The sequence below is a fragment of the Mustela nivalis genome (genome assembly GCF_964662115.1).
Source record: "Mustela nivalis genome assembly, chromosome: X".
Lineage (NCBI taxonomy): Eukaryota > Metazoa > Chordata > Mammalia > Carnivora > Mustelidae > Mustela > Mustela nivalis.
Genome location: NC_139040.1, coordinates 117,607,350 through 117,628,079, shown reverse-complemented (window position 1 = coordinate 117,628,079; position 20,730 = coordinate 117,607,350). Strand labels below are relative to the sequence as shown.

At 39.9% G+C, this 20,730-nt stretch overlaps 2 long non-coding RNA genes across 2 annotated transcripts in view; one reads left to right on the top strand and one right to left on the bottom strand.

Moving 5' to 3' along the window:
• Window positions 1-10,206: 10,206 nt before the first annotated feature.
• Window positions 10,207-20,730, top strand: part of LOC309856776 — a 35,330-nt gene continuing 24,806 nt past the window's right edge. Inside the window, exon 1 of the long non-coding RNA XR_014307342.1 lies at window positions 10,207-10,349. This is a non-coding gene — a long non-coding RNA (uncharacterized lncRNA). The remainder of the gene's footprint in view (window positions 10,350-20,730) is intronic.
• LOC309856777 overlaps window positions 20,069-20,730 on the bottom strand; it is a 97,770-nt gene continuing 97,108 nt past the window's right edge. Inside the window, exon 3 of the long non-coding RNA XR_014307343.1 lies at window positions 20,069-20,124. This is a non-coding gene — a long non-coding RNA (uncharacterized lncRNA). The remainder of the gene's footprint in view (window positions 20,125-20,730) is intronic.

Here is a 20,730-nt window from a genome sequence, read left to right as displayed (position 1 = left end):
CCCTGGATAGAAATACTCTTAATCTCTTAGTTCTCTCAGAGAAATTCATCCATATATCATTTCCCCAAACCTTGTCACCAATCTTCTGATTTTAATTTCCTTTAGGTCATGTTTACCCACTCAGATCTTTAGCCACTGCCAAGGAATTCGGGTAGACACTGACCTCCCTTTTCACATAAAGCAGACAAAGAGAAGATGCTTGATATTCTACTGTGAAAAAATTTCTCTTTTTCACCATCTTTTTGGGCTATAATTGAGTGAGGCAGTGTTCTGGTTATCTATTGATGTGTAACAAATAATCCCAAACAGTGGTGTCAAACGACTACATTATCCTGCTTATGGATTTTGTGGGTCAGGAATTCAGATGGGGACAGCCGAGATGGCACCGCAATGCCTGGGGCCTCACTTAGAATACTCAAAGGTTGGAGTTGACTCCACAGTTGGGGTCTATAATCTTTTGAGGCCATCTTCACTTATGTGTCTCATGGTTTCTGGTGGCTATTGGTGGGATCACATCCAGGCAATTGGCTAGAACATCTACACATGGCCTCTCCACGTGGTCTCTCAGAGTACAGTGGTCTGTTTCCTCACAACATGAGCAACTCAAGAGAACTAGGTAGAAGCTCTTTTACGTCCTAGCCTCAGAGGTCACAAAGTATCACTTATGCTGTAGAAACAAGCTGTCCCAGATTCAAGGGAAGGAACACAGATTCCCCACTTCTCAATGAGAGGAGTGTCAAGGGCACATCATAAAAGGAGTATGTGGGATGGGCAATATTATTGTTACTCATAAACACTAGTTATCAATGGGAAGTCCTAGGGGCACCTGGGTGGCTCAGTCAGTTATGTGTCTGCCTTCGACTCAGGTCATGATCCCAAGGTCCTGGGGTCCAGCCCTGTCTCAGGCTCCCTGCTCAGCAGGAAGTCTGCTTGTCTCTCTGCTTGTTGTTCTCCCTGCTTGTGCTCACTCTCTGTCTCTTTCAATCTAATAAATAAAATCTTTTAAAAAAGGAAGTCCTAGACTGTTTTTTAAAATGCAAATTGTTGAAATAATTATTCCCAATGATTGATTTTTCACTTTTTGAACATTTTTAAGCACCATGGGATGATTTTTTTAACTTTTATATGCCTTTAAGCACTTTTTTTTTGCCTTTAAGCATTTTTGTTCACTTTCCAGAATTAGAGTGATTTTTACTCTATTTTAAAAATTTCTAATTATTTGAGGGTCTCAGCTGTCAGCTAAAAAGGTGGCCTTCTATCAAAGACATTAAGGTTTATTTTTCATTGAACTCAAAATACAACTACCTACATTGATTCCTGGTGGTCCAAAGCCCATGAAAATTATATGAGGATCAATGTTTAGATGAGGATCAATGTTTAGATAGAGGTGTGTGTTTTTCTTTTTTCAATCTTCCTTCAAATCCGGGAAAAGATTTCTGTCTTTTGTGCAACAGCAAGGCAAATGTCAGATCAATCTGCCTTCAGGCCAGCAGTGTAAGCAACCTTAAGTTTGTCCTTGCATTCACATTGTGGTTGAATGTGCTTTGTCTTACAGTTTCCACCCAGACAGCAAGCACTGTACAAATGCTGGCCACATAATGTCAAATCCAGTGAATAAAATTTAAAATTTAAAATATAAAATAAAATGTTTATGCAAAGAAAGCAAAAACTAAGTGAACAGAGGTGGTTGAAAATGCAAAGGATGAAAAGGCAAAGAAGAAGGTAGACAAAATTACTTTTATAAGTGTGTTTAAGATTTGTGCAATTACCCTAGGTGGCAGAGAAATTGTAAAAACATGAACTGGATATTGCAAATATTAACTCTCACATGAATTTGCTTGGACAATTCATTTAGAGCTAGAGGCAAACATAACAATTTATTAAAGTATTTACAAACCAGCCGAGCAAGAATAAGTGGAGGAGAATGATTTATAAATAAAAAACCAAAAAGTAGTGTTTGCATGAGGATTCAAACTTCTGGAGAGAAAGTGGATAAATATACTTAAAACATTTAAAGAGCTGTAAACCCACCCCACGCTGTCTTGTTCAATGTTCAATCTCTACCTGATAAGCATTTCTGTAATTATTAATGGTGTATCTAAATTATCAATATTTAAAGAAACAAACTTGGAATATTCAGTTTAATTTTAATCATTTTGTTTCTTTGACTAATTGTGCTCAATGCAGACATTTTCAACCAATTTACTATCAAATAACTAGGCAACATAGTATCATAAATGAAAAGGACCTTAAAATATAATTCCTAGCTTCATTTTTTGTAATTTATTTGAGGAGAAAACATATGAAAAAATTTCTTAAGATTTAAATAATACATCAAGACACCAATAGGGAACTTGTGACAAGGCTCTCTATGATTAATTATTGAATCATTTGTAAACTTCTGTTTTTTATGTGATGTATAGATTTTAGTACCATGATGATACAAAACACTAAGAAATAATGAGTAAATCATAATAAATATCCTTTTTTTAATACTAGCTGAGATAACAGGAAACTAAGAGAATTCTCCCCAAGAATTGAAAGAATTGAAACTGAAGAGGAAAACTGAAAAAGCAAAGTTATATGGGGGCTTGAAGCACTTGCTGCTCAGGGCTTGGCGGGCAGTTTGCTGGTTTCCGTAACTAAGGGGATTAGGTTTTAACTACCAGGTGGGAACACTTCAGGCTAGAACAAACCAGAAAGGAATGACCACATTAAGCTATAATTCTCAAAGGGCTATGCCACAGTGAAAGGATAGAGCAGAAGCAAAATCTATGCACTGTCATCAAGACAACCATCCCGTTCTCCAGGTCCCCTCACATCTCAAAAGGTGGGAACTTAGGTTTTCTCTCAGTTAAATTTCTGGTTCAAATACATATTTCCTTTGTAGTTTAGTCAACCCAGACCCATAAAATGAAAGGAAAAAGTGGTGCCCATCCAGTCATTCCCTCTTAGAAATAAATGCCAATCATGTCTTGACAGTCACACCCTATACCCAGACCACAAGGGACTCCTGAAGATAAAGCCCCACTAAACATGAGCTCACCTCCAAGGGCAAAATAAAAAGGCATTGAGATACATTGGCATCCAACACAATCAACACTTTGATTAGACCCTCACGTCCTTCAAATGATGAGATTATTAAACATGTGCTTTGAGGTATGACCAAACATATTTAAAAAAGGACAAAAATATAACAAAATATCAAGTTAATACCAAAATGACCAGGAAGCCTTAAAAATAAATCCAAAGATCTGCTTTGAAATGAAAAATGTAGTCTTAAAATACACAGTGGATAGATTAAATCACAGATTAGACAGAACTAAATAGTAAATTAGTGAAATGAAAGATAGAGCTGAAGAATTTACTCAGAATATAACATGTTCTGGGAGTGTGGGAGCAATCACTTTAGAGTGGCACAATCAGAGGGAGCATTGTGAAAGAGACAGAATTTTAGCTGAATCTCAAAGGCCGTGTAGGGTCAGGCAAATGAAGGTATTAAGGGAGTGGCATGGCATGAGCTACATTTCAGAGACTACATTTCAAACTTATTTAAGTCACAGTGAGTTGGCCACTTTGGCTGAAAGGGAGAATTCGTATAGGGAGGTAGAAAGAGATAAGGGCTGACTTGGAAAGTTAGGGCCCATCTCTAAAACCACACAGAAAATATGGCAATAATTACATAATATTAATTTGTTTAAGACCAAAGCAGACATGTAATATATGCTATGCTAACATCGTGGTCCTTTTGACATGAAACATACCTGATTGGCTAGCCTCCCTCCATTGAGCATGTGTTGTGCATATCAGCGTAAAATGGAGGGGTCCTGAACTCACCTTCCTCCTTGCCTTCCCTCACTCCACACACACAGGTACATTTCAAAAGCTTTCAAGGTTTCAATCTGAATGAAAAGAGAAAGTCCATGAAAACTGTAGCTGTGCCAGGCTGAGAATGGTGCTAAGCAGTCTATAACACTTTCTTTCTTAAAAAAAAAAAAAAAAAGGCTTTATGTTATCTCCTTAAATTAATCCTCTGAAGTATAGAAGGCTTTGTTATCTTTAAATCCCTTTCAAATGTGATGGTAAAGAGGATCCCAGCACTGGAAATTTAATAAGGCCTCAGAGGAAAAAGCAAATTTCAGATTCCCTCGCAAAGGAGAAACTCCGTTCCAGGTGAATTATCTCCACTGCCCTCTTCACCTGGCTTCCACCTATACAACAGAAGGCATCACCTAGCCCTGCAACAGGGAGAAAGAGATTCACCCTGCATGAAGTGGGTAACATGTCAATTAAAATTTACCCACACAACTTCTGAGCAGACAGATTTGAAAAAAGCTACTCACATTCAGCATTAGCAAGATGAAATTAAATGGCAGGGAAATAATGCAATCATATTATAGCTAATTAAGTGGGTGGATACATAAATAATAGAAGGAAGGTAACTAGAAACATAGCAACACAGTAACAAATGAATGAATGAATAAAAGGCAGAGGATCCCTTAAATCTGGAAAAACAAGGAAGATAATTCTTAAGTGTACTAAAAGTTATAAAAGACTAAAGAATATAAATTCAACAAAACAAGTAGGAGACAAGATGATAAGACGACAGAGAAGGGAGGTGGTAGAGGCTAAGAAATTTGCTTATCCTTGTACTTTAAATAAATCAATTTGAGACAGCAAAGAGAAGAATATTTAGGGCTAAAAATAAGCATGGAAAAATATTTGAGAGAGTCTCAGAATATGCAGAGGTAAAAAGATGAATAAGAGAGATGATAGATATGGAAGACAGACAAGATAATTAAACATGCTAGACAACTGTGTTCCTGAAGTGTAGAGAGACAGAGTTAGAATAAGGGAAATGTATTTTAAAATGAAGGTAAATGAGGGTAAAAGGAAATTTTAAGATCAAAAGGAATTCCTTTGCACCATGGGAAAAAGACACAGAACTAATATCCAATCTTAAATTTCAAGTTTGAAGAAGAAATTTCAGGTATGCAGATAATTTTTTTTAAAAAGTCAGTCTTCTACACAGTGAGGAGAGGGAAAAGTAATCAGATTTTCCTTCAACATTTCTATAGCTTCATTAGGGTTGCCCAAATGCAGCAAAAAAACAAAAAACAAAAAACAAAAACAAACCACCACCAACAAAATAAAACAACAACAAAAAAACCCCCAAACAAACAAAAAACAAAACAAAAAACAGAATGCCCAGTTAAATTTTAAAGTTTAGATGCAACATTTGGAACAGACTTCTAAAAAATTCATTGCTCATCTAAAATTCAAATTATACTGGGCATCCTGTAATTTTATCTGATAGTCATAAGCCGTGTTTAATGTCAGAAAGCAATGGAACAATGTCTGCAAATTTCTGCAGGAAAGAAAATGGTTCTCAAGACTATTATACCCAGCTAGCTGATCATTCAATTAAATAGGCAACAGGCAGATTTGAGACAATCAGGGAATAGAACTACTCAATGAGGAAATTCTCTTAACCATGTGGATGATCAAAATAAAGAGCTTGGGAATAGAGAAGCCACAGTAAAAAGAATGCTGAATCTGGAAAGTTCTAAGGCAGTTTGATTTAGCAGATCACACATTGCCATCCACTTTCAAAGTCTCTTCCTCTCTCAGTCTACCTTCCACCAGTAGCATCGACCTCAGGACAATTTCTTCACATTGTGACCTCCAGAAGCTCTAGACTGACCTTCTACCAGCTTGGCAACCTCTGTGGCAAGAAGATGCTTTTTCTGCAAAGCATTTCAGAAAAACACCAGGCCTGATCCTCATTTGCTTTTGTTGGCTGGACTAATGAATGAGCCCATTCATCACTGGATCAATTATCATCACCATATAAGTAGGCTACTATTCTTACTGGCTAGACCGTATCACATGGCACCAGGGGTGGGGTCAGCCCCACAACAAATCCCTGAATGTGGAAGAGAAGTGACCCCCCCAAAAGAAATTCAGGGTGCTGTGGCCAAAAGAAGTGGAATGGATCCTGAGCAGACCAGTGGAGCCTCTATTTTGTTGTTTCCCCAACTAAAGTGTAAATACCTTGAGAATAAGAGTTCTGTGTTGTACGTCTTTTTATCTCACACAATGACTACTTCAGTTCCTTATTATAGTGAAGGTGCTCAAAAATATTAATTTCTCTTAATATAAATTTATTTGTGAAATGAGAAGCTGGGAATACTTGAATTCAAGGTGTGTCCAGCTTTAATAATGTTTTATGAAAAATTCCATGGGAACATAACATGTGGGGTGCCATAGGAAGTGGTCTTTTTTATTTACTCTATAGTAAAACATTTGAATAGTTATGTGTAGGTATAGTTCACAATAGAGGTTTTCAATTGCAGAAATGCCAAAAGTTTTACAAGGTCATATTGGATGACTGTAACCCTGTATGTTTTTTTCAGGTCAGTGATTCACGATATGAAGGAATAATTTTCCTAATTATGCACAGGTCTTTTCTTAAAGTTCATTTTTTTTTTGGTTGAAATATGTTTGCTTCACATCACTTCTAAGGTTCTAAATAATAAATGAGAGTCTTAACTTGATCCCTTCTCCTCCCACTTATGTCTACTTCAAAATTCAGTTTTGATGAATTACTATCTCCCATTTTGCTTAGCCAGAAACTCTACTACCTTCCGTCCTTCTCTCCTCTCCATCCAATTGTCCACCACATCCATTAGTTCTACTCCCTAGACACATTTTAGATTTCTCCCCTGCTCTCAATTCTTACTCCCATCTTCAGTGTCATGGCTCAATTCCTATAGTTACTTAACTGCTATCTCTTCTATTGTGCTTGTCATGTGAACATATGATGGTAAGAGAATGGGCAGCAGCCAGTTGGCCTCATTCAAAACCTAGCTCCCACACTTACTCTGTGTGACTCTGTGGGAGTTATGTGACCTCTCTGAGCCTCAGCTCCCTCTTCTATAAAATGAGGTTAAAAAGAGCACCTCATAGGGTTATTGGGAACATTATGTGAGATAAAACATGTAAAGCACTTAGATCAATATCTAGTAGTGAGCAACCAGAAGAATTTTTACAGCACCTTAAGTGGCTGATTCCTCCACTATGCTGGGTGCTCATCAACAGTGGAGTCCTATCACCATTAGCAGTGTTTTTAGTATTTTAATTACTAGCTCCCTGCACAGAATAGGGGCATTTCGAAATCTAGTTCAATTCATTTCACTTGTCAGAATAAGACAGTTGTACACAATAACCACTAGATGGAAGCAAAACCTTTTATAAAATCAGTTCTTAACCAGAAATTGCTGCAGTGTAGGAAGATCTTACCCCTTTTGTCTCCTTATTTGCATGACCTCATTGTCGCCAACAACAAAATAACATCCTCTTCCTCCTGGATAACAAGAGCTGCAACAAGTGTGGCTCATAAAAAGGTCCAAAACTTTGTAAAGTGAACTCAACTTAGCATTAAGATTTTGGAGAACCTTTGCTGCAGAATTTAGAAATTATTAGTCAAAAAATGCTGGAGATATCATCACTGAACCAAAGCCAGCTTCCATCCAGCCACACTTACATAGTAAGACTCTCTGAAGGCTCATCAGGGGAAAGAAGTAGACTCCCACCTCTGTTCCCAGTGACAGCCACATAATGACCAACCGTCCCTGTGAATGACACGGTGCTGTGGATGAACAAAGAGTTGTTGTCTTACTATCTAGTTTGGGATGGAGGGATTGCCGGTATTCAACGGCAATTACTGGATTTATTTTCCTCTTTGAGGGTTTCTGTATTTCATCTTCACATAAGGATCTGCCGTCTTTCATTTGCAGTGAAGGGATTTCAGTTCTTTCTCCCTTGCTTATTTCCAGGGGTCCTCAGCCTTTTCTCTTCCCACACTATTCCCATGTATGACATTGTCACATCAGTGACACCTCCTGTTACATCAGTCATTACTGTCAGCTCAGATTTTCAGTGGAGGAGGGGGCTGTGCATAGAAGAAATGGCCCTAACCTCAGATTCTGTTGAGATCCCATGAGCCCTTAGCTTTCCCTAATTAGCCCTGTCTCACTGCCCATTAGCAGCAACGAATTGATACTCTCTTAGAGAAGGACTTGCTCTCCCTCATACTTGTAAATATTCCTGGACTCTTTCACTTTCCTACTTTTCTCCCCCCCCCCTTTTCTTTTCCTCCCTTCCCCATCTCCCATTCTCTCTCATCCCTGTTTCCTCTCTGCCTTAAAATTCAAATTATGTCTGTGCTACGATGCAGTACTATCTTAAACATCTAACGAGAGAACATCCTTAGAATATAAATTGATCTCAAAAGTGAGAGAAGGGAGTTTTGTTGCATACTAAATGTGTGATATCTTTGTAGGAAAATATTATTTCCACTTAAAAGCAAAGCTCTGTTATTGCTATCACCCGCCCCAAATTGAATGAGCATCAGCTGACTGCACAGCAGAGACAAAGAGCAAAGACCCACTTAGGATCCGCTCAGATCACAGGGATGAAAAAACGGCTTCGGTTCTGGTTTCTGTTTTTCTTATCACAGTCTCCTTCCAAGTGCAAAGAGGTTGCACCGGCCTGCTCATTTCTCAAACCGAATCTCTGTCCGAGATTAGACTTCCCTAAATGTAGTGCAGAGCCTTAGCAGCTAGGATTCAGGTTATCGCAGAGGAATTCCATTTCTCGCGATGCCCTCTTTTCTTCCCACAGAGCGGCCAACCGAGAAACGCTCAGGCAAGGAGCAGAAAGAACGAATTTGGGTTACCCTTCTGTGATCACAGCTGTTCTGTTCGCCCCAGTCACTGAACAAACACGCGCTGACCAGGTACTAAGACAAATGAGCTAAAGCCATCCCCAGCACACGGTTATCCTTAAGAGTTTAATGAATCTCAAAGGAGGGCAAAGCACGTTTCTGTATTCCCCTGAGGCAACATGAATTCTGCGAAGTATTTCGGTTTTAGAATACAGAGATGGAGAGCCAGTGTTCTCACCGCCTGGCTCAAAATGTACGCACAGCTACAGACGGCTGCCTTTGCTTCTCCCAAGGGGCTGGTGGAGATTCTCCAGGGACGTGGGTGAAGTGGTGGTGTGATCTTCCTTCCTGGTCTCATTGCTGGCCTGGCTGCTGCCTTATGTAATATGGTCTGTTTGCTGATGGGCTCCTGCTGGATTGGCTCAGAGTGGGAACTGCAAAACCTGGGTGCAGCCCCGTGAGCGCTAGACTCAGGCAGCTGATCTGATTTTGTATTTCTCCTGCACCAAGAGGTTAAACTGAGCATCGCTAAGGAAATAAACGTGGGTGCTTGTGCACAGCGTGGTGAGGAATGATTTGCATGAATAATGGAGGCAGTTGAGGTGGTCTGAATTAGGAGTGGGTGGGTCGGTGGGGAGACTGAATAAGGAAGAAAAAGAATTGTGAGGGAAAATTCTCTTGCTACCAGCAGCTAGTCATAGATCATTGGAATTCGTTCCTTATCAAATGCAAGCAGGAGCCAGGGGACAGAATATTGCTGAGTGGAATGCCTAATAAAGGAGTTGGTTTTCTCTCCTGCCCTTTCAATCTAAATACCGAAGGAAAGATATGCACCAGATTGCAGGCTTTTACAAGGAGGCAAAAAGGTAGAAAGACAAGACTCTTCAATGGAGGATTTTCCACAGTAAGGCACAGCTTATTGTGCTGTCTTTAAAGAAAAAAATTCCTCATTCGTATTTAGTCAAATCACTTTTTAGAAGTATCTCTATTTGCTCTGGAATTCTTGTCCATTTTTCCAAATTAAAGGGACCTCACGCTACTTTTGACTATTTTGGTAAGAGTTTAACATACATAGCCCCAATCTTTACACTGCTGCCCTGTGGAGTTGCTTTATTTTCGCCTCTCCATAAATATGCCCAGCAACAAGGTATTTGGAGAGCTCCCCAAGTAACAGAAGTATTTCCAATCTCTCTTGTGCAAATCTCCATAAGAACATAAGTTACATCTCTCAGTGGGTCCTCCATATCCACTAACTTATGACTATAAAGTTGAACATTAATGAGTTATCTATAGACCTACTCTCCCTCCAATAAAAAATTCTTTTTGGTATGATAATTTTGTTTACTTCCCCTGAGAGCCCGTCTTTACCTAACTTTATCACCAGAGGGCGCACTTTCACAGAAAATACACCAGTCCCCTGCCCTGACTTCTCCCTTCCCCTCCCATTTGCAGGACGAAGAAGCAGGTTTTATATTCGGAGGTTTTTTCAGTTCAAATTCAAGTTCTAGAACTTTGGTTTATTATTAGACTGTTCTCTTACTTGGATGGAAGGGAAGAGAGAAAAACAGGTCTGTCTGCAACCATTGTGTTCCACCCCAATTCGGGGATAGCCTCAGAAACGGTGAGTTTTCAAAGATAATCAAAATGAGCCTGACTGGTTATGGATCTGAGAGCATAGGCGCTGGCCTCACTAAAATGACAAATCGCCTCATGTTACTCAAGAAGCCACAGAAGATTCACACCCACCCTCGCCTCCCCCAGGCCTTGTCCTTTTGCAAGTGATTTGCCATCCCAGACAAGTATTATGTAATGATGAAGCAGAGCCTGGAGGTTTGGCTTGTTATTTCTTTCGGAGAAAGACATTAAAAAAAAAAAACTGTTATTATAGCACTCTCCTAAATGCCTGTGAGAAAAACATTTCTGAGAATTGTCAGAAATGCGGAGCAGTGGAACTGATCAAAATCTGCATCAGTGCTAAACACTGTGACCAGCTGTGATTGCCCAAGGGGGCAGTTTGAATGAAAAGACGCAGTCTGGTGGGGTGAGTGAAAAAGCTACGGATCTAAAGTCAGAGAAACCAGGGTCTCATCATAGCTGGTGGCTAACCAGTGAGCCGAGTGTCCTTAAGTTAGTTACTGCACTTCTCTGGACCCCAGTTCTGCAAGCTGGTGATTAGACGATCTCAGATTTCCTTCCATTCTAACCAGATATCCTTCTAAGAACAAGTATAGATGACATTATCAGTTTGCCTTCTCATGGTAAATACAGCAGCACCCACTAAAAAAATCAACCATTTTTCATGGTATTTTCATATTTCAGGCCTTCTGAAGTACCCCCTATTTCACATTTATGAAAGTAGCCCATTATTTACCAAGAATTTCTTTACTGTTTATATGGCAGTGGGTCCTGGGCCATTGGGAATGCTAGAAAGGCATCAGACTTAGGTTTGGGTCCTGGGTTGGCTTTTTATTTGCTATGTGACCTTGGACAAGTTGTTTAACCACGTAGGCTTTTGATTTTTTTTTTTTCTTATTTTGGGGGGAGGCAAAGGAATGGAAGGAGGAAAAACGTTGGAAGGCAATTTTGAAGAAAATGATGAAAGCTGATGTGACAATAACTTGGGAATTACAGGAAAGAGAAGAGAACTAATTTGAATCTCCCCTACCTGTCTGAGCCTGTCTAGAACCCTCTTTCCCAGACCTGGCTATTGTTAATCTGAGCCACTTGTCATTCCATCTGTGTGAGTGGTGTCTAAAGCCTATAAAACTTGGGACATGTAAGAATGGGTGCTTCTGCTGTGCTGATGGACATACGCACGGGCTTTTGATTTTTAATCTGCAAAACTCTCCTAGGGTTATAGTGAGAAATACTGAGCTAGCCTGATGGCTGGGTACACTGTGTTCCATGAACATACTGGAACTCTTGACTATTATTACTATTTATCATCCCTACTAAAACATCCAACCTATAACATTATTTAGAGCGTTATTAACCCCAAAGAAGGGGTTTTTAGCAGTCCTGGTTTTGTTTTTTCATTAAGGAATTTAGAATTGTAAAATCTTGAATGACTATTTAAAATCTTAGCTTTCAAAGAAATATTGTCAACCACTGACTATTATTGTTCTTATTTTCCCTCCTCAAGGGTTTTTTTTGTTGTTGTTGTTGTTTGTTTCTTTCTTTTCAGACACAGGATCCTGCCTTTGAAAATGACCTCATGTTGGTCTCCAAAAGTTGGAATCTGGAGACTGAGTATCTAGTTTTTGAACTCCTAGGGAGATAGTATGAAAAATCTTTTATCTTGGGGGAGGGTACAGATTTCCATAGTGTGGGGTAGTGCTGGCAGGTAGAAAGTTCTGGTGTGCCATGGTGGGTCCCATTGTTTCTGGAAGTAGTGGCCCCAAAGGGGTCATTTCTGTATCTCCTTGAAAGTTCATAGTGCTCAGCTGGAGACAGAAAAGAGAGAATTACTGAGGAAAAAAAATGGTGAAAACCAGGGCTGAGAAATCCCAGTTGGTTAAGCTAGGTCTGGAGGATGGTGAAAGCAGTATAACTAAAAGAATGGGTTCAGGGAATGGGGTTTTTGCTCTTCCCCCCTTCTTTTGGCCCCAGGGCCATATGCATGTAGGCTCTTGGTGTCCTGCCCACATCCTTCGGTGCTCTCCTCTGCTTGCTATAGGCTGCTTTCTGTTGAACATCTGTGACTCTGTCTGAAGGCTTTTTCTGACTGGGGAGCATACCTTGTGCTCAGAGCAAGCTACGAGTGCTGCCAACAGCAGCTCTTAACCAATAACTAACGTAAGAGTTTGTGCAGAAATGTCTCAGTTGCCTTGCCTACTGGTTGGATTAAGTCTGAGGCATGCTCTAGGCTGTCTCCTAGAGTTCCTCGGAGGATGCACATCTCTCATTGGCTTCCTTCCCTTCCCTGTATACAGAGCACTGACACTCTAATCCTTGTTTCTGGGTCTGCTTTTGAGAGAACCCAACCTACTATACCAGGTATGGGCTTCTATTTCAAAATTTATATGGGATTTTCTGCATACAGAACATGCGTTATGATGCCATGCACCTTTAGCTCTGAAAGTGGGTGCTTTTGCTGATTTTGTTACCTCAGTTCAAGTTCTTTAGCCCCTTCAAGTTTTGATTTGCTTGTCTGAAAAATGAGGAGTGTAAGAATGCCTAGTTGGTGGAGTGATCTGATGATGGGTTTGATTATGCACATGAAGTGCCTGGCACAGTGCCTGGCACACAGCAAGTCTTAGTTTTCAAAGAAATATTGTCAACCACTTACTGTTATTGTTCTCATTTTCCCTCCTCGTGTACATAGGAGAGCTCTTACGCTGGCTGCCAAAGATGTCTCCTAAGGCTACTGTGGAAATCAGAGGAGAAAAATGATTTGTAGCCTTTTCATTCTCATGGCAGAAAAGAATTTCCTCAGGACCATTAAGCTTCATTTTAAAAAAATGCTACATGAGCAGGAAGAAATGGAGACCCCCACACACAGTGCCAGTGAAAATGATATGTCCCAGTTGGGCTCTGAACATGATAGGTGTTCAGGTGGGAACTAGAACAGTGAACAAAGCAGCATCTGAGGTGTTATTTTTAGAAGCTGGAGAAATGCTGGGGAAGGAGTAAGAGGGGAAATAGGCAGCATCTCCGTAACACATTTCCAAGTAGCTCTGAAAGGAAGTCTTATATTTAATAGAGTTGTTAACAATTGGGATTGAAAGCCTAAAATAGAAATAAGAACACTTAGCCAACTTGGGACGATTTTGTTGGGTCTGCTGTAGAATATTAGGTTTAGAGGAGCCGTATGCAAGGATAGGTAATATACATGGAAATTAACATAGCATTGTTATTAAATTCATGTTTAATTTTGTTTTAACTCCTACTAATGATTTTTTCTCCATCCTATGGATTGAACCTATCACCCCCTTACATGACAATACTGGCCTTCCTTGCATCTCTTCTTTGGCTTCCCTTTAATAGAGTAGCATTTTTGCTGCTTACTACCTTACTTACTACCTTACTACCTCCTGCAGAAGTTCTCTCTTTCTTCATATTTCTTCTTCTATTGGAAGCCCCAGAAACTCTTTACTTTGACTTCTGGGGCTAGAAAGAGAAATTGGGTCCACATCACCAAGCGCTTTTGATGTTATTGTCTTTACAGCCTATAGAAGAAGTCAGTGGGAGTCTTTCAGGAGGAAGTCATATTACCTACTGTGTGTCTCAGGAAGATATTAATAACGGTGGCATCACTGTGAATGACAGATTCAGAGGAGGAGAAACTGGCCCAAGATCAGGATGCTGCTGTGATGGCTTGGGTGCAAGTAGGCCAGAATATAAACTAGGCAGAGTAGAGCCACAGGGGCAGAAGGGATGACTCAGAGATGCGTGCAGTACTAACTTGAGAGAACCCGATGACCAACTGGATGTGGGGAATGGGAAGAAGAGAGAGTAAGTGTTACCCTGAGGGGCTTGAGATGGCCACAGGTTACAGAGGGCAGAAATAGAAAGCAAGGAGTGGGGGTGGGAGAGGTAATAGTTCTATCTGGATATTGCCACTTGGCCATTTTTTGAAGCTATCCCAGTGTACAAGCAGAGATGTGAGCCTGAACTTCCAGACAAGGACAGAGGAAGTGCTGTAGATCTGGTAGTCTTCCCCCTAGACTTGGTAATGAAATTGTTGGGAAAGGGAGTGAGTAAGAAAAGGAGAGGTTTTGGCAAAATCAATAGGAAAATCCAGTATTTAAAAGGCTCAGATGAGACTGAGAATCACTCTGAGAGGTCGAAAGAGAATTGGTGTAGACTCAGAGAAGTGTTTTAAAAGGAGGGAGCTGCTGAACAGCATGAGAATGGCAAAACCATCATGTGAGATAAGAATCAATCGTGAAATCCTACTTGAGGTGATGTGCTGGTTACCAGCAAGAGTGGCTGGGTAGGGGTGAGTGTGGAAATCGGATTGCAGAAGGCTAAGGAGGAGATGAGATGGGAGAAGGGAGAGAGAATGAAGCTGAACAACCTCTCAGAGGACTTTGATAATGAGGGGTCACAGCTGAACCCAAGCTAGAAACAAACCAGGATTGCTTCTGTGTGTAGAACCAGCTTCTATTTTGACCTTTGCTAAATGCTGATTTGGTCCTTTTGTCTAAATCTGGCAAGATCCAGAGAGAGGCTGGAGTATGGCAAAAATAGGATCAAGAACCCCCCAGACATGAGTCCTGCCAGGTACCATTACAATGAATTGTTAAAAAAAGTAGAACAAGAGAATCCAATCTACATTGTGTGAACCACATTTCCTTTTTTTTTTCTCATCACAGAGGGGAAGAAAATATAATCTTGTCCAAAATGCTCAATTGTGTAAGCAGGGATGTCATTTGCATACACAGTCCAGGTAATGCTGTTGGGAAAATTACACCTGAAGCCTTAATGAGGAAATTTAAGCAGATGTGATGAAAGAATTGAAACTCCTGCTAGCCTTTTGCAGTCACTCAGTTGCAGGTGTGGCAATTTCTTCTTTTATATATGTGAAGAGAATTTAATGACTAAATTTTGACAAACAGGCGGGTTAGGTGTTGGGGTAGTGGGGAAGTCTTTGACTCTTTAAGAGCTAATGAGGAGAGTAGAAAAGTACACACTTCTTTGGGTACACATTACATTCTAGAGGAAATATTGGTTAATATATATATATATATATATATATATATATATATATATAATATATATTTAATTTGACCCACAGTTTTAGGGTGCCTGTGATGTCACCATGCTATTAGCACCAGGGGCATAAAGAAGAATAAGATACAGTCTCTTTTCTAAATTGGATAGATCCTTGCCCTTGATGTCTAGGTCCTAATCAAGTCAAATCTAGTTTATAAAAAGTCTTGGAATAAATCATAGTAAAATCTTGTCTTAAAAAAATTGCATCTGGACAATGATAATCAATGGCTAGCACAGCAAAAAGAGCAGCAACTGGCTATATGCCACCCCTGATGAGAGTACAAAATACCATCTATGCAGTTTCCTTGTCAAATATCAAACCAGAATCTGATCAAGCCTCTAGATTTAACTACCAATTTACAGGGGACAGAGAAACACATTAAATGATACCATAGGGATGCAATTAGCAAAATACAGAATATCAAAACTCTAAGGACAAGCAACAGGCTTTCTTCAACAACAGAAGTGCATTGAAAAATGTGTGTGTGTGTGTGTGTGTGAGAGAGAGAGAGAGAGAGAGAGGAAGAGAGAGACAGAATTAGAAGCTAGAAATTATGCGGGGCGCCTGGGTGGCTCAGTGGGTTAAGCCACTGCCTTCGGCTCAGGTCATGATCTCAGGGTCCTGGGATCGAGTCCCACATCGGGCTCTCTGCTCAGCAGGGAGCCTGCTTCCCTCTCTCTCTCTGCCTGCCTCTCCATCTACTTGTGATTTCTCTCTGTCAAATAAATAAATAAAATCTTTAAAAAAACAAAGAAGCTAGAAATTATGTCTCAAAAGACCTATCTATTGTTGAAATAAAAAAGAAATGAAGACCAGCCTTGAGAATTCCCTGAGCGGACAAAAGTAGTTCATTCATATAAACAAAGCTTAATTTAGCTTATTTTGCAAGGTGAACTTGACCCCACTCATTTCTTGCTTATGCCTCTGGAAACCATAAGCAAAGCTTAAACTATTTCCCAAGTTGATATAAGGTAACCACTGACCAGTTCCCCTATCATTCAAGAAAATTCTAGTCTCATAAGCAATCACTGTGAAGAATAGTCTGCTTTATCACTATATAAGCTGCTTTGTAACAATATACCCCAGAACCTCATTCCATGTTCTAGTTTGAGTGCTCCCAGTTTACAAACTTTTTGGTGTGTATATGATAATCTTTTACTAATTGCTACCTCAGTGATTTACTGCTTTTGCTTTTGTTATTTTTGAACTTTTGACACTACTAATTACAAAGTATGGACCTTATTTTGATACTAACAAAAATTGTAAAAAAGTACAAGATGGGGGAATTAGAATATTTATTGGATATTTGACCACATTAAGGAATAATTATTAATTTTTTAGTGTTATTTATTTCAAAATAATCTAAAAGGAGAGGGGATATGAATAGGGGTATGAAACATGTGAGTTGGTAACTTTTTAAACTAGGTTATAGGTGCAGGGGGGTACCTTTTAACTTCTGTTTGTTTAAAAATTTTCCATAATAAAAAGTTTTTAAAAGTTGGCAAGAAAAATAGGTCTAGCATCATTCAAGATGATTAAATTAAATTTAGACCATTTTCCCAATCAACATACTAGTTATAGAGCTACTATGTGGCAGGGAGAAGGCACATTTCCTCACATGGGGTGGGAAGGATGACAAACTTAACCGCATTTCCCATGGCTTGAATTGAGACATCACTGGCATCCTTTTATCTGTTTTTCCTTTCATCTTGAAGATGTTACTTCAGATGGTGATGTGAATTTTGGCATTGAGTGGGCTGAGAGCAGTGTTACTGTATGACAAAACAAACTCAGAATCAGGGAGTATGAGGAAAAGGGAGGATGCTCTTCCTTCCCATTATCCAGAGCTGTCCTCTCATCCCCTTTCCCTGGGAGACCGTTAGATCCTTTAAATACAGTGAGAAGGGACATTCCAGCCACTTAATCTTGGGCTGAAGATGTTTACAAAATAATAGTAATGATGATAATTTATTAAGCAATTTCCCACACACTAGAATGTGCTAAATATTTTACACATAGAGTCTAGTTCATTCCTCCCCAAACTCTGTAGATATTATAGAAGTTATTATAATTAACCTCTAATACACATGAAGAGGACCCGTGTTCTGTGCAGGGTGATACTGCTGGTGGCAGAGCCAGGTTTCTAACTCCAAAGCTTTTGCTCTTTACTACAACACCATATGCCTCTTACCCTTTCTTTTCTATATCTTAGGAGTTCTGATGACGACAATCCAACAGATTTAGAAGGTCACCGTTGCTCTCATTTTTCTACTTTATATTATTTACGAGTTCTCCAAATGCTATTTCAGTAGGGACTCTGGCTCTTTAACCAGAAGCCTCCAGAAGTTCGGTATGGTGCTTAGCCATTAGGCACACATAGCTTGCCCTTCGGATGTGAATTTTCCAAACTTGTCCTTAGCCCAGCACGGGGCTCACTCCTCTAGAGAAACCTGTGAGTTGGTGGTCCGCTCACAGTGTCCAGGCTTTGGAAATCTGGCCAGATCTAAATGGGTACAGAATTATCAAGACTGGGTACCTCTGTTGTGCAAAATTGTCCCCCATCACCTGCATTTGAATCTTTGACAACATTTTACATACTTGCGTTTATAGAATAAATCTAGTATGTTCTCATTAGAGTGATCCTGTATATGTGCCTGGTGGCAATGATAGAGTTTAGAATGGGGGCTTTGGAAGTAGACAGGTCTGGTTAATACAGACAACTTAACAATAGGTCTATGGTCTTAAGCAAAGTATTAAATTTTTCTGGGGTTTAGTCAGTTTATCTGTATAATGGAGACAACAGTCTAGTGCACTATTGTTGTGAGGCTGAAAGGGCACAGCATGGCACCAAACACATAGTATGAACTCAATAAATGGCTGCCCTTGTTGGCTTTAGTGTTACTCTTCAGTATTCTGCTTGTTATTTCCTTGGCTTCTGGCCAATGACTTTAAGTTTGAGAACTCTCTCTGTGTAAAGAGCCAAATGGCCAGATGTCAGGTCTGGGGATGGAGGACAGGGTTGGGGGAAGTGAAGAGGAGAAAGGATGAAGATAAATTTAAGAGAAATGTTCAATTTTATTTTATTTATTTATTTATTTTAAAGATTTTTTATTTATTTATTTGAGAGAGAGACAGTGAGAGAGAGCATGAGCGAGAAGAAGGTCAGAGGGAGAAGCAGACTCCCCATGGAGCCGGGAGCCTGATGCGGGACTCGATCCTAGGACTCCGGGATCATGACCTGAGCCGAAGGCAGTCGTCCAACCAACCGAGCCACCCAGGCGTCCCAAGAAATGTTAAATTTTAAAAAGTGTAGTTCAGTAACATTGTGGATTTGGATTTAGCCAAAGAGAGCCAATTCAGACGTGAAGTTCTTTCCCTTCTTTCTAAGCTATTCCTTAGGAAAGTAGGAACTGCCACCCTCTATGTGAGTATTTTTTTAAAGATTTCATTTATTTCTTAGAGGCAGAGAGTGCACAAGCAGGAGGAGCAGCAGGCAAAGGGAGAGGGAGAAGCAGACTCCCCACTGAGCAGATACAAATGCAGGGATGCAAAGGGGGCACCTGCACCCCAATGTTTATAGCAGCAATGTCCAAAATTGCCAAAAAAGAGCCAGATTTCCACTGACAGACAAATGGATAAAGAAGTTGTGGTATATATATATACAATATACATATGTATATATATGTATACACACACACACGCACACATACACACAATGGAATACTACTCAGCCATCAAAAAATGAAATCTTGACATTTGTAACGATGTGGCTGGAACTGGAGGGTATTATGCTGAGTGAGGCAGGTCAATCAGAGAAAGACAATTATCATATGATCTCACTTATATGTAGAATTTAAGAAACAAAACAGAGGATCATAGGGGAAGGGAAGGGAAAACAGGCAAAATGAGAGAGGGAGACAAACCTTAAGAGACTCTTAATCATAGGAAACAAACTGAGGGTTGCTGGAGGGGAGGGAGGTGGGGTGATGGGGTAATTGGTTGATGGACATTAGGGAGGGTACGGGATGTAATGAGCACTGGGTGTTATATACAACTGAAGAATAACTGGACTTTACCTCTGAAACTAACAATATGCTATATATTAATTAACTGAATTTAAATAAAATAAATAAATAAAAGTAAAAAAAAAATAGCTACAGTGACAGTGCAGACACTAAGGTACAGCTAAATGAGCCTGTCCAAGAGAAATAATTTCCTGACTCATGAGTTCAGAAAAAACCACTATTTTAACAATACATTATTTTATTTAATTTGTTATGTTAAATGTGTATGTGAAATTAGAAAAGTACAGTATTATAAGTAGACAATCTGATTACTTCATCTACGGGGCTACAAGTTTGTTATTTAGATAGGCTCCAATCTGTGGGAGACAGAATTTTCTCTTTGGAATACTAAGGAGTTGCTTTACATTTGGGCATATGAAGTAAGGAAACATCTTGGTATATTAAGGGGAAGATATAAAGGAACACAGGACACTAGTTGAGATGAGCAGTTATTCAAGGCCTGAGTATTCTAGAAAAACAAAGGCAGCATAATGTGAGGTCAAGAGCATGGACCTCAGGACAGGCTTGGTTGGGTTGGAATCTCTGCTTTGTCACTTACCAGCTCGATGAGGTTGGGTATCTTACTCAATTTCCTCATGCCTCAATGTCCTCACCTGTAAAATAATAATAATAATAATAATGTTTATCTCAAATGTTGTTGTAAGAGGGCCTGGTATATTGTAAGAACCTATGTATCAGATAGATCAGTAGATAAATTGAGAGATAAACCCTGTGTCTTTCCCTGATACAACTGGCCTCACCCAGGAAGAATTTGTGCTTCTGTTACCTGGTCTCTGTGTTCAAGGATATCTGTGTTTCTTTGTTGGCTTATTTGTGTCTTTGCTTTAGGACAAAAATAATTTCTTTTGCAATGGAGAAGATTGCAGGTGTGTATGCTGCTGATAAGTTCATGCAAGATGGGGCCTGGGGATAAGGAGGGGAGTTGTGTTTCTGGAGTCAGACTTGAGCCCCCACAGTTCCAGTGGGCTCTCTTTAAAGGAAGCGATCTCTCTGCCATCTGGGGGCTGCGTCGCAAATCTCTGTTAGCCTCTGCTCTAGACACGCTCTTCTTTATCAGTGTGTTGTCAGAGGGTTGTCCTGTGGAAAATATGGAAAGCTGGCCAAAGTGTGGGCTGGCTGGAACACTCATATACTGCTGGGGGTGGGGGTAGGGTCAAATGGTACAACCACTTTGTAAACCTGTCTGGTAGTCTCTGCTA